At 47.1% G+C, this 18,267-nt stretch overlaps 1 pseudogene across 1 annotated transcript in view; it reads left to right on the forward strand.

Annotated features, from left to right (window-relative positions):
* The window catches only part of LOC311204455 (store-operated calcium entry regulator STIMATE-like), a 35,610-nt pseudogene extending 19,706 nt beyond the window's left edge, over nt 1-15,904 (forward strand). Inside the window, exons 5-9 of the transcript in view lie at nt 6,979-7,091; nt 8,154-8,237; nt 9,319-9,435; nt 14,904-15,021; nt 15,680-15,904. The product of the transcript in view is annotated as a store-operated calcium entry regulator STIMATE-like (transcript). The remainder of the gene's footprint in view (nt 1-6,978; nt 7,092-8,153; nt 8,238-9,318; nt 9,436-14,903; nt 15,022-15,679) is intronic.
* Nucleotides 15,905-18,267: the final 2,363 nt, after the last annotated feature.

An 18,267-nucleotide genomic window follows, 5' to 3' on the forward strand; every position in this document is an offset into this window, starting at 1 on the left:
AATTCACATCAATGCAGTGTGCAAGTAAAACGTTGAAGAGGAACATTAAGAAATGACAGGGAGAAAAGGAGAGTTTTCTCACTTGAAAATGCCTCCCTGGATGGATGCTGACTTGTGTGTGACGCTGGTTGCAGTCACTGGTTAGTCTAAACTCCTTGCTTTGTGCTCATTCACTGCCTGGAAATGGAAAGGCATGTTGCTTGGAGGCCTTTAAAGTCTGTTTAGTGACCTGTTGAATGCTGCTGGTCAAATTTAGTTATAGCAGAATAAGCTCCATGCCAGCTGCTGAGTTTAACTGAGGACCTGTGTAGGCTGCTTTTGGCCCTGTTGTGATGTTGTACAAAATTTCCATAACAAATATTCCCATGTCCTGAAGCAGCCAAGGGAGCTGGCTGCTAATGCTTGAGGAAGTGCTGTTGAAAATAGCTGTAACCTGCTGGGCTCTCCTGTCCTTAGCACCCTTGGCCTCTGCACCCTGGGGGGGGAGGGAAGGAAGGAAAGGCCTGAGGACCACCTTCAGATGGTTCAGTGTGCGGTCAGGTCTCCTCCTCTGACCTCTGAACCCTCCTGGGTCTGGCTGGGAGCAGATACCAGCATCTCCAGGGACTGGTGACCCAGACCAGTGGTATGACACAGCAAACTGGGGACTGATTCCAGCTGGTTTTTCATTAAAGAACCACAGATTCCAGCATGTTTTATAGACATATATATATATATAAGTGCCTATCACCATATTGATAAACATTCTTTGGAACCACTCTGACAGCAGAGGTAAGAACTGGAGTCAGCCTGTCAGTACAGGCTCACTTGTAGCTCGGATACAGAACATGCCAGAGAGAGTCTGGGCTGTCTGCTGGACCCATCTGGCTGCTCTGGGTCAGGTCACAGTCTCTGAAAACCTGTTCTTGCCCTCAAAGTGAGCACTTCTGTGCTGTTCAGATGCTCTGCTGCTATTTCCTACCATCCTCTGCACCTTGGCACTGGTACTTAAATGCTGTCATTCCAGAGGTACGGTTTGAGTATCTCAGGAGGCTTTTATTGATGCTTTCTATCCCTTCCTTGTCACCCAGTACAACTTTCAGTGCTTTCAAATACTTGGTGTTCCTCAGCACCCTGAGCTCTGCTTTGGCTGTGGCTAAGGGTTCCCCCCCACTCCCTGCTCAGCATGCACACAGTCCCTGAGAGGCTGTGTAAGTAAAGCTGTCTGGCAGCAACGCGTGGGCTATGCTGACAGCTTGTTACATTAGACAGCCTGGATTAAATCTAATCCTGTTGTGTGGTAACAACCCAGATACCTCAAGCAGTGCTGCTTTCACTCCACGAGCAGCTGGGCTCTCATGCAGAGGTGGAATATGTGAGAGGTGAGGTTGCTGCGAGCACTGGTGATCCCAGGTCTGCACCAAGGGTGTTTGGCTGATGGTGGGTGGGCTTCACCATCAAGTCTGCTGGAGGACAGTGGTCTAAATGCAATGTGTGTGTCCCTTGAGGTGAAGGGGTGAGAGATGGCTGTGAAAAGAGTTGAGTGAAGGGTGTTCCTTAAAGCTGGAAGGAGAAGCTGATGGTGGAGTCAGTAGGTACCTTCCCACTAAGACTGAGGATGGGAAGTGCTCAAAAAGAGCATGACATGAATTCTCCTAATAGATGTGGTACAGAGGCTGCAAAGATCCTTTGGACTGCCTTTTGCAAGGAAGGGGAAGTTTTGGGAACAAGAGTTAAGAGCATAGCATCTATTTGGTATTAGGCTCCAAGGAGCAGACTTGGTCTTGCTCACTGGCCATCTTGTGTGGCAGAAACAGTCCTGTAGGTACTCACCTAGATTTATGTAATGGAAACAGTTCACATAAGAATCCTCTTTCATCCATGGGGTGGAGTATCTTTAGACAGCTCTTGATTCATTGAAGACATTAAGTTGCATCCAAGGATGCCTCTGACCATCTTGCTGTAGGAAGCCAGCACCTAAATGAGGTGCAAGGTTAGCTGGAATCAGCTCAAGCTTTCCAGTCTCACTTCCTAACTCTGACTGCATCATCTCCTCATTCCAGTGTGTCTTAGGGGACTGTATAGGAACTGCATCAAAGGCTCCCACTTCCTTGATGAGGTGCCAGTAGATGGTGACTTGTATGTTACTGGCATTAGTCAGAGTTGGATGAACTAGTGGCAAGTTAAACTCAAGTGATGGATGCTCTGAGGTGGATTGATGTTCCTTGGGTGACTTCAAACCTGCTGAGGTAAGCAGAAGCCAGCTGAGCTCCTTGATGAAGAGGAAATGAGCCACTGTATTTATAGTTGAAGTTATCCTTGCAGCCCTGTGGGCCTTGCTTACGTTTCATTTTCCTCTGGAGACCAAGAGGCAGTAAATAGTTACTGTGGAGATACCCTCTGATCTCCTTTGTCAGGGGGTGGAAATTAAGCCCTGTCTAACTTTCAGACTCTGGGAATCCATCCCAGAGCACAGAAAAAAGCTCAGAACAGAGAGAAAGGAAGAGGAGGTTGCAAAACAGTAGCAAGTTTGAGCTCTGTAAAGTAATAGAGCAGATGAACAGATCTGGTCTCTCTGTAGGTCTGTGGTTCTCTTTCAGTATTCTTCTGGTGTCTATCCTGGACATATAGGAAGTTGTAATGTCTTTGTGGAGGAGGTTCAAAGCATCTTCAGGTGATACAGAACAGACCAGAGTGAGAAATACAAATATTTGACGTTCCATGCTGAGACAAACACACCTTTGACAAGGTGGGATGTGGTGGGTAGTAAGTGGTGCAGGTCTGTCCTGCTTGGTAGCATAGATTTGCTGTACCACTTCCATATGCCCTGTACACATAGCCAGTGAAGCTGCCTTAACTGGGGTAGACTTCTGGTCTTGGAGAACTTGGGTTCCCTAGGTGGGATCATACTGTTGCATGGTAAAAAATCTTCTCAGGAGAAGAGAGGAAGAAGTTTTCTTTTTCCAAAGGTTGTCAGACCTCAAGAAAGCCTCAGAGCAGTTTGGCTTTCTTGTGAATGGAATGACAATTTATTGGGTGAGGAGGTGTTGACCTTGAGGTGGGTTGAGAACAGGTTGTCTTCCTAGTGTCTGCACTTCAGTCTGATTAGCCAGATTATCAACAATAGCTTGGCCAGTAGGTCTGGGAGGGGATTGTGCCCCTGTACTTGGCATTGGTGAGGCTGCACCTTGAGTGCTGTGTCCAGTTCTGGGCTCCTCACCATAACAAGGACATTGAGGTCCTGGAGTGGGTCCAGAGAAGGGCAACCAGGCTGGGGAAGGGGCTGGAGGGCAAATCATATGAGAAGTAGCTGAGGGAGCTGAGAGTGTTTAGCTTGGAGAAGAGGAGACTGGGGGGAGACCTTATCACTGCCTACACTGACCTGACAGGAGGGTGCAGAGACGTGGGTGATGGTCTCTTCAGCCAGGTGACAGGAGATGGGGAAATGGCCTCACGCTGCTCCAGGGCAGGTTCAGATCAGATGTTAGGAAAAAGTTCTTCCCTGAAAGAGTTGTCAGAGCCTGGAACAGGCTGCCCAGGGAGGGGGTTGAGTCACCATCCCTGGATGTGTTTAACAGATGAGTAGGTGAGGTGCTCAGGGATATGGTTTAGCATGGGACAGGAACAGTTGGACTTGGTGGCCTTAAAGGTCTTTTCCAAGCTTGTGATTCTGTGTGTAAAGCTCAGAACCCTAGCCTGCTGTTTTTGACAATGAACAGTAGTGACCTCCTATCCCCAAAGGGGTGTGAGGGGCAAGGTATCTGGGAGTGATCTCAAACTTGCTGCTGCTTTTTGGGCAAGCTGAGATGCCAGAGGGAAGCATTATGCAAGTGTCCTGGAGATGCTGTACAGAAGAGCTGACTTGCAAAGGCTGCTGAAGTCCTGTCTTCCCCATGGGGGGATGGAACACAGCTGACAACACAGAGCTAAAGGGGAAGAGTTCAAATGCAAGAAGGAAATGATGGATATCTTTGGATTTTTTCCTGTTTTGTTTGCACTCATAGCTCTGATGGGTGATGATCACCTGGGGCTTTGTAGGGGAATTGGTCAGGTTTGGGATATGGGGCAAAAAGCTCTGTGCCAAAGACAGCTAAGCACCTGGTATCAGGAGAGGCTCTCTATGCCTGAGGAGCATCAAAGTCACTCTGACACTGGCCTTTAACTGCCAGCAATGCAGCTCCTCCTTCCTCCACAGACCACCCATTAAGCTGTTGCCTGCCAGGGAGCAAAGACGTGGGCTCTTAAATCCTCTGGGGGCTCTGCTGGTTGCGCTCACACGTAACCTTCCTGGCTCCCTCTTCCTTCCCCTCCTCCATGCAGTTGTCTGCTGGCCTGGTGCTCTCTGTTTGCTGCCTTCTCAGCTCAGCAGCCTCTCTGCACCCTTGGCTTTCCAGTCCTTTCCTCTCTAATTGCTCAAACCATGATTAGGAGGAGGCAAATAAATCTGGGGTAGCAAGGTGGTCCTTTGGAGGTCTCTGGGATGAAGACACCAGCTGGATGCCTTTACTTCTTAGCTGTGCTATGAGGCAAATCTTTTGATACATTGCTAATGATGATAGAATAATGACAAGACAGGCAAACCTGCTTTTCCCCTTGCTGGGAAGCGGATTCCCCCAGACCTGGGCTTGGTTGGATACAAGCTCTTACTAAATCCTGGTATGTACTGCTGGTATCTGTGGCTGGAGGTTTGCATAGTGGTTTGGATAAATGTCCTCTTGCAAACTGCTGGTGTTTGCCTTCCCCTACCACATCTCAACCATCTTGTGCTGAGACAATTAAGGCAGAGCTCCCAGCCAGCTGCCATCCAACAGCGTGTCAAACGCTGGCATCTCACCGTGGGTTGAGTTCTCTTGCACAGATGCAACTCCAAATTCCGGCCTGATTAGGCTGGAAATGAGTGTTGCCAGGAGTTATCTTTATATTGAAGTGGTAAGAGGAAATGCTGCTGCTTTCTGCAGCCAGATACTGTAGCTCAGCTTTTTGCAGACCTGAGATATTCTGAGGAGCCCTTGGAAGATGATAACCAGCTGGCTGGGTGCTTAGAGGGCTGAAGCAAGCACATGTAATAGATACGGTACCATTATCATTGTTAACAATACAAATATGCTTTTGCTTATTACTGGGTGAGTGCCCTATTGGAAACATTCATATTTAATTAGGATTGATTCTTTTTTGAGTGAATTGCTCTAAAACCTGGGGCGATGGAGCCCCTGTCACTTGCTCAGCAAGTATCATGTAACCAGCCATTCACTTCATCAGCAAAAAAAAATTCATACTGTTTAGGACTGAAAAATTATACTTGTATTGAAAATGGTGACCTGAAATTTTCAGACTACTGCTGACAATTGGGTGGGTAAGTCTTGGCAGGGAACTAATTGCAGGTAAATTTATTAAATTTAAATTATTAAAGTATGTTTTTATAGAGGAGCGTGCAGGGTACTGACTGGTCCTTATATAGAGGAGCATCAGTCTGTCAGTATCTTGTCTGGGGGATAGGGATTAGCTTTAATTCAGAAGGTATCATCATCCTGCTGTTCTGGTGAAAATGCTCCAGGATTCTGTGAGCTGCTCCAAGGTTCTTATCGACTGGAAGGGCTGGGGGGAAGTAGGGGGATCTCTGTGGACTTTGTAAGTTTGCTGAGGTGAAAAGAAATTGAGTCTCTGGTACCTTGACAGAAAGGTGCTGGAGGGGTGTGGAGGGGTGAACTAAATGAGTGATGTCCCATAGTAACAACACTGTTTGCATGGAACTGTTTGAGCAGGATGCTGAGACTTCTGAGCTTTCACACTTTACTTATACAAAGGATTTCAGTGGTCTGTGCTTTAAGGAGAGGAGACCCTTGCCCCTCTCCTCTTCCTCTCCTCAAATCGCTGTATCTGTCCAGCTCAAAGTAGCTCAGCACCTTGAGGAGGATGCTGGCAATTCCCATCAGCAGCTGAAGGAAAACATGCATCTCCAAGGCTGTGTATCCTTCCCCCAGGTAATTGTTATCCAAACTAGGGTTCATAAAAGCTGATCCAGTCTCCTTAGAGTTACCAGGAATGGCTTTTCAGTTAAGCACTTGTGATACTACTGGGCTGTGGCCTGTGAGAGCCCAGGAGGGCATGTGAGTACTGGATAAACACAGGGAATTTCAGGTCTTCGGGCAGGGCCAGAGCTGTATCTCTCCTCTGCCTTGCAGGATGCTTGCAGGCCTTTTTCTCCAGTAAAGATCCTATTGATTCAGGAAGGACAAGCAAGGGGGGAAGAGATGCAAGGCAAAAGAAGGTCTTTGGTAGTGGCTTTCCCTTTGTAGATTACAGAGGCAGGTTGGGGAATGGAGAGCAGGGCGGGAGGCAGGCAAATGCAGGTAGTGTTAGCATCTAGTTAGCTAGATAGTTAGATAGGGGTTTGAGTTGTGTCTAAGAATTGGTACTTGCTTGCCCTTCAAATTAACCAGAAGTCTGACTAATTGCCATCTCTATCTCAGAATCTGCCCTGAAATAATTGGCTTCTGGAACAAAAGGCTGCTGGTGGTAGGGGTGTGTCATGTCTCATGAAGGAGAGCTCTTTGCTCATAGCCAAGCTTAATTTGAAAGATAAGTAGCTGCCTTGAAACAGGGAGCCTGCACAGATGGGATTGGGGTGCAGATTTGTCTTTCTGCACTAATTTCTCTACATCAGTTGGCAAAGATGGAGGCTCAACTACTAAGGGATGTAAGCCTGCTAAAGTTTCTTTTAATAGAGGTCAGATTCAAATTTTTCTAGTAAAAAAGTGATTTTAGCTCTTTGGTATGTGTTGCTCAACAAGCAATGGTGTTCAAGGCCAGGTTGGATGGGGCCCTGGGCAACCATGTGTAGCTCCAGGCCTGGAGGTTGGTGTCCCTGCCTGTGGCAGGGGGGTTGGAACTGTGTGATCCTTGGGGTCCCTTCCAACCCAGACCATTCTATGAGGCAACTTTTCTGCCAGGTTGTCTTCTCCTGTCATCTGCCACAGATTTAATGTGCTGTTTCCCCAGGTGACCCTCCACAAGCTGCTGCCTGGATTGGCCAGTGCATCCTCTACTTACTGATAATGGTTTTTGAGAAGACTGTGATTAGCCTTGTCCTGCTTATCCCTGGTTGGACAAAGGTAAGCTCCTGCACTGCATTTTTCTACCCACAGCTGTTGTAGCTTGTTTCTTGTCAACTTTGCCTTATTAGTGGTCCCCATCATTGTAGGTCTTTAATCCTTATGACTTGTTGACATCTCTCTCTAGTTATTACTTAAGTTTGGAGAAACATGACTTTTGTAACAGTTGGGTTTTTGGAACGTTCTCTTGCTAATCTAAAGCTAGTGGAATGAGATGCTGCTTTTAATTTTCTCTTCCATCCTTGGAAGGAGAAAATGGGCTGGACTGGTAGTGGAGCTATTTCAGTTCTGCAAGAAAACTTTGGCATTATCTCATCAAGCCAGTTCATGTTGGTGTTTTGTCATCCCATGACTAAACTAGGGGGACTCTTAGAGGATGATTTGGAAAGAACTATCCCAGTAGTATGCTGTCCTTTCCCCTGGAACTGCTTCTGTATGGTAGCTCATATGATGGTAACTGTTGATCATGAGTTTATATTTTTAAAAACTGAAATCCTGTGTAAGTTGTGGCCACGTACTTGGTGGCAGGTCAGTGTGGTGGGTATAAAACCAGTTCAGGGCATTGATGGGGAACTTCAGTATCTCGTGCCTAGTACCTCACAGGCTGATGCAACTTGACTGAGTTACAGCAATCTGGGAGCACTTATCTGTTCCTGTTAAGGGCTTGTCCTCCTAACTCGGAAGCCTGCAGTGCTGACTTGCACATGTTCATGTTCATCAGCACGCACTGCTAGATCCAGAGGTTCAGCTGGATTCCTCTCTACACTTATCAAGCATGGCTGATGCCCTTATCTTGCAGCTCGGCTCTGTAGGAGTCCTACCAGTTGTCACGGGCAGTTAAACTGAAAGTTAAACTGGAAACTATTTCTTGATCTATACAAAATCCTGTGTTCAGCAGCTGGGCTGAAGGAACAGCCTGTGTAATCTTTCAAAAGGCTGGGCTAAACCAGGGGCTGCAGAGCTCTAGCTAGGACACTGCTGGTATAAGAAGGCAACCGGTTTGCAGCAGAGATCTCAACAAAGCTGTTCAAGTAATGCTTCTAAATGCTTTCTCCTCCACAGCTTCAGCAGATCCTCCTAAGCTACATCCCAAGCCCTCAGCTGGAGCTGGTCCTGGTCATGTTTGTTGTGCCTTTTATAGTCAATGTAAGTGATGCCTTTGCAGGTCCTGGGTGGGTGGAAATTACGGTCATGTGCTGTGTGTCGTCCCCTTCCCCCCCAAAATGGGAAGTATGCACAGGAACTGGCTTGGGGTGGCCTTGAGTAACTGAAGTGTCTGGGACAGGGTGGAGTGGCAATGAATACATTTTTTGTCACAGATAGACAAATATGTCACTACTGCCCTGCCATGGTCTCTGTTCCTAATTCCTGCTCCCTTGCCCATGTTGCTGGGTGGATGACTCTCTTTGAACAAAGCTGGGACTTGTAAGCTGAGAGCTGCATCTCTCAGCAAGCCTCAGGTGTGGGAATATCCCAAAGCCCTTTATGTTCCTATAGGATGGCTCATCAGTGGGGATTTTTGGCAGCCTGTCAATTCCATTTGGCTAAGCTTCAGATTGCATTAGAGCAAAGCAAGGTGTCCAGGTTACCCAGAACTACTGATCTTTGCAAAGATAGTTTGGTAAAACCTGCTGAAAGCTCAACTTTTTCCTGTTTTCTATGGTTGTGGGTAATCCTTGACCTGCTGCTTAGTCCCTGCTAAAATGGGAAGTGACAACAAGGTGTTAATACTAAGATTCCTGGGTGAAGGAGTGAGGTGAAGTCTCTTCAGTCTATACCACAAGCACTGCAATGGATGCAGCACTGGAGAACTCAGCTTTACCTGCTTCTGCTACTAGCATCTCTCCCTCACCCCAGGCTGTGCTTCCTTATTTGAAAGTAAACCTGGGTTCCTGAACTGACCAGGGACTGGTATGGACAGAGCAAGGGAGCCTTGGATGGAGCTTAGTCCACTGATGCCTGGTGGAAACTTGGCTTATTGTGGACATGCTTGTTTTGTGGTTTGTTGTTTTTCTTCTCCACTGGTTCTTCAACTATGGAATCAATAGGCTTTATGTGTGAGGGAGACCTCAGGAGTTTGACTCATCCAACCGCTATGGACACACTTCCAGGGCAGGGTTAGTTTAGATATTAAACTGGCTTGATTAAGGCTAAAAAAAAGAGAGAAATCTGATTTAATGATTCTATTTTGGTCTCTGCAACTTACTCGTGTAATTCCTTCTCCAAGGCCATTATGTTCTGGGTTGTGGACAGCTTGATCATGAGGAAATATAAGCAGAAGGACACCCTGGACATCAATGGATCCATAGAAACCCCTCGGGCTAGGAGGACTGAAGAATCTCAGGTAAGACCAGGGACATCATGTGCTTGAGACCAAGGTCTGTGCACCTTACCCCAACCATACAGCATACCATCATGTTGCCTAGACCTAGGCTGATGCTTCATGAAATCAGGGGATAACCCTGCTAAGTCAAACTAATGCTTCATGCTTGCAGTGGTCAACATAGAGATGTTTCCTGTCATGATCTCACCCTAACAATGAGCAATGTTGCAGACTACAAACTACTGTCATCATCTAGGGCAATATCTTGTGGGGTATATGTGGACAAGCTTTTGCACTAACCTGTGTGGGCTTGTTGGAGTGGCAGGCTGAAGCTGGTGGGTACCTCTGCAGCATCTCTCTCAGCTTTCCCATTTTGAATTGTAACTAATTTTGACTTGGAAGAACGTGTTTTCCTCTCTGCAATTTGTAGCATACTTTTTAGACTATAATCCTTTTTTTTTTGGTCAGTATTTAGTATTTTCCAGTGAGATGATGGTCCCTTAGCTGTAGGGAAATATATCTTGTGTAGCATGACTGCATGGAGTTTACTGGGCAGGTGGTATATTTGGGGGTTGGACTCAATGATCTCTGGAGGTCTCTTCCAATAAGAGCTACTTCTGTCCATCCCAAACTCTTCTCACAGTCACAGGTTGGCAACTGGAGTAGCTTCTGCTGAAGAGTTTGGGATGGACAGAAGTAGCTCTTGCTTTCTGAGAGCTCTTCAATAAAGAGTAATTTGGCTTTTGTGTTGATGGGTGGGATGGCCAGTTACTGGTGATGTGGCTTACAGAGGTAGTAGTGTCTGCTAGGCAGTTTTCAGAGGTGTAGTGAGGAAGTGTCTGATGCTTCTGGGTATGGTGTCAGAGGAGTCCTCCTCCTGGCAGAAAGGGCAGGCAGGTGTCAGCAGCTGTTGAGACAAGTGAGTCACTGCTCCTGGCCTCCAGATAAACATTCAGAGCTTGGTGAGGTCACTAAAAACATGTAAACACTGTGCCCCAGGGAGCTTCCTGCATGGTGTGTGGTGTGGTGGGGGCATCACTGAGAGAAATCTGTATTGTTTTTGAGAGAGGAACAAAGGGGGGCCTGAGCTGGACAGTGCTGGTATGACATGATAGTTATGCATTGAAGCTAAGAACTCATACCTGTGATGTGAATGTGGATCAACTCTGGGCCTGAAATCGTGCCTGATTATGGTGCCATCCTGGCTTCTTGGTGGTGACTGATGTTTAGGAGTGCTAATTCCTTGGAAAGGGCTGGAGTGGAGGTCTGCTTCAGATGTAAAAGTAGTGGTGAAGATCTGCCTTTCTGACTGGATATGCTGGTGTGTTCCTGAAGGCTTAAGATCAGTTAAAAATACACCAGCTCAGAAACAAGGGTGAGGAGGTGGAAACTCTAGTTAAGACGTCAACCTCCTTTCTAGCCTTTCAAACCTAAACTTGAAGAGTCTAGTCTTACAGATGCTGTGGATCTACAGATGGTATCACAGCTAATGGTTTTCCATGCAAATGGAGCTTTTCCTCTTGTCTTGCTCCACTGAAGGCAGGGCAAGCATTTTCTGGACTCTAACTCAGTTTTGAGTTATCTGAAAGGAAGGTGCTTGTTATCTCTAGAAGCTACCAGAAGAACCTTTCCTAGTTCAAAGCTACCAAAAGAACCTTTCCCAGTTCAATTAGACAAGTTGTTTCAAATGATGGAAGTAGGACTCCTGCAGTCTGACTGTTGTTTTCAAAGGCATCTTCCAGGTATTTGACAAATTTTTTTGTGGAGTCTTTTAATGTTCAGGTCATCTGTCTCTTTGGAAGCCCTCTAATCCATCCCTGTGGTGGAGCTACTAAAGGGGACCAGTTTCTACCTGGAGCAGTCTACAGGTACTGCCTACTACAGTGGAAACTCAGACATGTTCCTGTGTCTCCAGCCAAACAGTTCAGGCAGTGAAGGAGCCTAATGAAGAAATACAGGTCTCCTGCTTTTCAAACTCAGCTGCTTGGCACTGGGCCTTGGGGTATAGCCATAAGCTCCTGCTTCATGTGTCAACTTTCTAGGCTTCAAATTGAGGATCATGTTGGCTGTCTGGGCCTTGCAGCTGAATTGGCTGGAATTTAGTTAGGCTTGAGGGTTTACTGGGCTTGCTGCTGCTAATAACCTGCTCAAGTGGGGGGATTTCTTTCTTCTCCCAGTTGCCCAGTGGAGAAGGGAGGAGGGGGTGGGGCTGAGCAACATCTCTACAGGGCAGAGCTGGCTGGAGCTAATGTGTCCCACAGTTTATCAGGGTTCATCAGGGCTGTCTAGCAGCAGGCGCCAGCGAATCCCCATCATGCTGCCTTCTTGAATTTCAACCCTCTGCCTACCTTGCCAATAGAAAGTGTCATTATTTTCACTTGAACTAGCAGTTTGTGTTTGGAAAAGGAGGAGGGGGGAGAGAGGAAGGAGAATGGAAAGAGTGGGCTGAAGTTAACCTGTTAAAAGCCCACCCTCAGTATTTTCTGTAGGGATAGCAGGGAAACTCAGCTGTGACCTTGGCTTGGCAGACCAGCTGGGTAGCAAGAGGGAACCCAGTAACCAGCAATCCTGATCTGGTGTCGCTTGGTGACTGTGGCTGCAGTGTGGACCAAAGAACTGGAAGCCTCTTGTGGGCTGTAAGGCTTCCCTGGTGATGTGATGATGGGCTCTTACTTAGAGCAAACGATGAACATTTTTACACTGAAACATAGAAAAAGACAAACTCTTATGGCTGGAAAGATTCACTGCTCCTTCCAAGACAAGTCTTAAAGCTTTCTGTTTCAGGCTTGTGCCTTGCCTTCACTTTGATCTCTCTTGTGGGGATAGAAAAAGATCACAAGTGCCAGTTGTGAATCCAGTGCTCTTGAGGCTGGGGAAATGCATTCATCTGCATGGGCCTTATTTCTGCTTTGCATGTGTCCTGCCCTTGACCTGAGTCTCTTTTTCCCTTGCCCTTGCAAGTGCCAATAAACTTTAGACCTTATCAGTAATTTCTTTGTTTCCTCCATTCAGGAAAACAAGTCAGGTTTTATTATGTTTTATTTGATCTTTTTTTAACTTGTGGGTTTTGTTTCCCAAGGGATATGAGTGAATTTCTGCTCCTTTACTGATGGTTTATATTTTCAGAGACAAGCCTTAAAGCAAAATTTGATCTAATAAGTGGCACTTGTGAGAACCATCAGGGTAAAGCTAGAAGTTAGGTTAAGGTTGGGAGGAAAGCTAATACATTGCATGGGGACCTGCATTTGGTCAGCATGGAGTTCAGCACCTGTCCCAACTCCCTTTATGGGAGCTGTGACTTCTGGCAAATCCCTAGGCTGAAGATGCTGCTTGATTTTTAAGTACTGGAGAATACTCCAAGAGTGAGTTTGCTTTGCCACTTGCTTCACTGAACTGACCTTTAAATAGGTAAAGGTGAACTAAGGTTCCTGATCCTGGGAATGCTAAATGAAGGTGGGCATAGAGGTGCATATAGAAGAAAACTCTTCCACCTGTCAGCCATTCTGGTTTGTAGGAAGTCAATTGAGCTCAGATTTAGGAAGATGGTGGGATGGTTCCTACCTCTACACCAGGCTGGTGGACTTATAGGCAAACAGGTTTCCATGGCTAGCAGGGCAATGTCTCAGAGCTGCTTTGTTTTACAAACTGTCACAGTTCTCAGCAGTCTGTGCAGTTTCCTTCTCTGCCACTGAGATGGCTTGGTTATCTTAAGAGTCTGCTTGGATGGAGTACCAAACCAGGAGACAGCAGCTTCCCCAGGCAGGAGGGGTTGGCAGAGAGCATGGGCAGCCCTGTTTCGGAAGCATGACCCAGGTTGTTTTGCAAGCTGCTGGCTGCCTCCTGCAGAGAGGAATACATGAAGTATTTGGGGACTGCTGAGTGAGACAGTAGCACATTGTCTTGGGACTTGGAGACTGTGCCACTAACCTGCTGTGATCCTGACTGGGATGCGTTTGCAGGCAAAGTTCTTTGTCCAAGTTGTGCTGGAAACTCCCAAGCTGGAGTTTGGCTTGAAAACAGGATCTGAAGGTGTGTTCCATGACTGTCAGAGAGATGAGGTGCCACCTCGTGATGAAGCTCCTCGACCAGAAGCTCCTCAGGGAACTGTGGAAAGGTTACTGGGGGACTGATCAGCCATGCATGAGCTGTGTGGTGGGCAGGTAGCAGCCTGAACGGGTCTGGATGTGCAATGCCTAGTGCCTGCTCAGTCACCCACACTTGGCTGCAAGTGGATTTGAGTTTGCAGCTGAACCCCACCAAAATTACCAGTTCATTAGACCTCAAAACTAGCCTGTTGCAGCCTGTCAGAGTTCAGTGAGTTTGTAATGTTGTGTGATTACCCACCCATTCTTTCCAGGTTCAACAGCATCTGAGTATTAATAGGATAAACAGAGGAAATCTTCACTTGGAAGAGATGGAAACTTTCCAGTGTGTGTCTTGAACCAAAAAAAAAAACCCCAGTGGGGACAGGGAGAGAGCTACAAGAGCTTGATTTGATCTAATGCTATCCTTTGAATGTCTGACATGCTGCTCTGAAGATAACATCAGTGACAGAGGGGCTGGAGTGTGCGTGAGGTGGAAATTTCTCCCTGCAGCCTTTCTGCTCCTTTGAAGTCATTGACTCATTGGAGTTTGTTTTTCCTGTTTAGTTTGGTTGCTGGGGTGACTGGCTCAGTGGTGCTGCCCAAGTGCTAACAAGTGGAGGGCTGTTAATTCACAACTGAGCAACTGTGCTCAGGCATTGCCAGAGATAAGGCTAATTCTGGTTTTGGCCAAGGAATACTGGGCTCTGGGACTGGTAGAGCTTTGGGGATGCTCTGTGTCCCTGCACTTTCAGCCCATGCACCATCCATTGACTTGTGCCTTGGAGCTGTAAGGCTGCCTCTGTGGGTCCTGCACAGGGAAGCTTCATCATGCATTGGTTTGGCCCTTGAAGCAAAGCAGGGCTGAGGCTTGGGTGAGAGGTCTGTGCTACCTTGCTGGAGGAAACTGTGTTGACATAGTACCTGACCCTCATCTCTGCAACAGTCATGATCTCACAATGTTATATGGGTTCTGTGGATGGACAAGTGGAATAAGGGGAAAGGGCTGTTGCCATTGCTCATCTAGGGAAATAAAACTGGGTGCCCTTGTCCGTGCTGTTAGGCTTGTGTTGAGGTGTCAAAAACCTGGCCAGGTTTCTGATGTGTGTGACTCCTGTTTACCAGAAATCCTATGATTCAGCTGAGCTCCTGAGTGCTGCTGGGCATGACACAAGCTATAGCACAAGGGCTGTCAGGGAATAATAAGAGTAGGTCTTCTCTTGCTCGAAGCTGGGGTTTGGGGGTAAGAAGGGGAAGGATGGGGTTCAGCAAATACTCTATTAAGCCATGAATGTTACTGATGCAAACTGCTCACCCACCCAGCCTGCTGGCTGGCGCTGGGTTTCAGCTATTCTGTGGTCAGTGCAGCCATAGCCTAAGTAAAATCCGGCCTCTTTCCTCTTCCAGATGATGTGGCTGGAAGATGTCCCGCGTGTGGCTCTGTCTGCATCGTGCAAACGCTCCGGGCCGGTGACAGCCACTTAGCTCAAAAGTAGCTTCAAGTCTGAAGTTAGCCACTGAGAGCGTAGGTGTTCCTGGAGGCAATGGGCAGCCTTCTGGTTGTGCAGCAAAGCTGTGGGCTTTCTTAATCTGGAGAGGTACTGGTGGGGAGGGGTCAGTGCTCTATTTTTGGCTCCCACAATTCAGGCTGAGCCAGGAGCTGCTGATGCCAGCAGCCAGGTGGTAATAAGATGCTACCAAGCTAGAACACAACTCCTGAGCGTGCTGGCCACGGCTGAAGTAGTTCTGCTTGTTCTCCTGGCTGAGCTTTGGAGGTAGCAAGTAACTGGGGGGCTGGGAAAAGGTCTACATCTGGTACAGCTGTTTGCAAAACATGTGGCCTAGTTTTTTGTACATCCCCACTGAGGCTGCAGCCTGGTCTATGAATTCATGTCTGCAAGAGTCCTGTTCCACAGCAAACAGAGCTTTTAGCTGCCTGTTCTGCTCTTGAGTGGAGGGGGGGTGTTGAGACACAACAACATCTGTGCCCAGATCTATCTGGGCATTGTTGGAGAGATGGTCAAGGTGACCTTTGAGACCTTTTCCCATCTGCCAGAAAGGACTAGATCTTGTAGCAGGCCCCTGTGGGGTGCTTGACCCCTTCAGCAAACAGTATCAAGAACAGCTGAGAACTTTCACTTTGTCAGGATGACTCTGAAAGGGTGTCTGTCTGCTCTTTCTAGGTGCTACTCTCTCCAGACATGGATTTTGATCAGTCGGAAAGTGACCAAGATATTTCAGGACTCCAGGGAACGATCCAGAAGATGAAGCAGCCCAGCTATCAAGTGGTCATCTGACAACACTGAGACAAAGGGTGGTGGAGGAAGGGAAGCAGCACTGTGAGCTGGCCAAGGAAGGGCAGTGTGGGGAATGCCAGTTGATCCCTCTGGATCTGCAGAGATCCTCTTGCCTGCTTCATCTAGATGAATCCTTCTGCAATTGTCTCTTTGGGATGGTATCTGTGCATCCTGTGCAGGCTTGAGCAGTATCTGCTCTACCTGTCTGACCCTAACCCCTGTGCACATGCAGGCACATTGAGGTTAGGGGTATGGATATATACTCCCCCTGGCTGGCCAGCTGGGTGTAACTTTGTCAGGGATAAAGACTGAAATCAAAAGACTGTCTGCTGTTTTTTAATAGAAAAGAGAAAAAATGTACTGCCTGAAATGTGACACTTTTATATTCACAATACTCAAAAGAATTGGTCTGATTTGTATATAAATTTCTTGAATTGGGAAGAATGTTTCAGTGGAGCTGATGCTTTTTACTGTTTTATAAAGAATGTAATAAATTTTTCACCAAAAACTGCTCCATAATTGAAATTCTTCTATGTGCTTAATGTTTTGCAAGACACTCACACTGTAAAGGGGAGGAGGGGAATCTGTTGAAATCTTTCCTGACCCGTTCCTCATGTGGCAGGCTGCCCTTCTGTAGCAGGGCTGTCCAGAAGAAAAGCTGATCCATAGTGCTCTGTAAGAGGACTGTATGAGCTGCTTCCATGCAAAGACAGGAACGGTCTTGGGCATCGATCCCAGTTGCCACCTTACCAGGGAGGAGTGTTTACCCAGAACTAGAAGCTGACTACTTCCCTTTTGCCTCACTTCAAATAAACATACAAAATCTCTGCAGGAACTGACTGAAAAACTAGATCTGAAGAGCCAAGTGGAGCCCCATTCATTAGCCCTGAGGAGTAGGGGATAAGGGGATAGCCTCAGGAGGGACTGCTGCAGAGGACCCTCGGGTCATCCCCCATCCTGGCCTCAAATGTGAGGCACAGGGCTTTAGCCCTTGCTCCTTTTTTAACCTACTATGTTTGTCTATAAACACACAAAAATGCAAAACACTTTAAAGGTCTCCTGAGGGGAGAGAGAGAGCACAGCACAGCTGCATAATGCGTTCCCAGGCTGGGTGCAGAGACACAGCTGTGATGACACCCATACTGCATCCAAACAGTGGCTTGTCCTCAGAGCAAGGTCTGAACCCACAGACCTAGTTGTGCCATAGACAGGTTTTGCCTATTCCAAGGTGGTCCCTGGATATTTGGGGCAGGAAGTACCCTTTATTTTTCCTCCTTCCCTTGTGTTTTCTGAAGAAAATGCTCGTTTATTAGAGAAGGAAGGACTTGGATTTGTCCAACCTGATGGCTTTTTTGCTTTTAAAAGCTGAGAGTGTGTCAAGTTTCCAGGGCTTCTTTTATTTCTCCTCACCCCAAACTTCAATGTAGCTGAGGCAGATGCAAATCAAAGACTCTCATGCCCCTTAGTGAACTAGATGTGGTTGGCTACACTTGCAGCTGTGCAGCCTTACACTGCATTTCTGGAAATTAAGTCTCTTCCTTTTTCTTCCTTACTTAATGAGGGGTGAAAATCCTACTTGCCTTGGCAGATAAAGTGGTTTTTAGAACACATGGCATGCAGCTCTCTAAATGGATCATTTATACTGGGTAGTGAAATTAGTTTCACAATGTAACTCTTGCTTGTCTGGCAGAGTTCTGTGCTGGTAAGAGCTGGAATAACTCCTGTGCTGTCTAAGGTCTTGGCTGAAAATAGATTAACCCAGCTGCCTTACTATAAACTTGCTCCCTATTTGGAGGTGTATTTTGGGGGGATTTGCTCTTGCTGTAGGGCTGCACAGTGCGATGCTGCAGTGTGTGAGGAGTGCAGATTCAGCCACAGCAAAGTCCTTGTCCTGTAATAGGAGGTGAATGGCACAATCTTCATCTTAGCTCTGAGTTGAGACTGGCTGACAGGGCTCACAACAGGCAATAGCAGAGCAAATATGATGCAGGGGAAGGTTGTCCCTCTCCAGGGTTGTGTAGCCTGTGCTGTTTCAGCAACCCTAAATTCAGGAGTCCTGGTCCCCTGCCTGAAGCGCTGGTGTGCAATCGTTTCCATTGGGCTCCAAAGGGATTGCTCAGCCCTCATTCCTGAGCTATCTGAGCAGCTTTGGAATCTTTAGCTGTATAGCAGCAGAACAAAGTGCTCTGTGAGGCTCTTGGAGATGAGAACAAATGCGTGCCTGTATGTGCAGTTGTGGCAGTGCATTTCTGGGAGCTCCCTGTGGTACAGCACAGGACTGTGGGGACCAAGACTAGACACATTCTCCTTCTGAGAGAGGGAAGTGGTGTGATACCTGCTTTATAAGTGATGACCTGTCCATGCTCTTACTGTGCCTGGGACTGCAGGAGCACAAACTCTGATTTCCCTTGTCTTATGCTACTGTATTTAAAGGCTGGCTCAGTCTTCTCTATGTAGTTAAATTCTCAGTTTAG

The sequence above is a fragment of the Gallinula chloropus genome, assembly GCF_964237585.1.
Source record: "Gallinula chloropus genome assembly, chromosome: 1".
NCBI lineage: Eukaryota > Metazoa > Chordata > Aves > Gruiformes > Rallidae > Gallinula > Gallinula chloropus.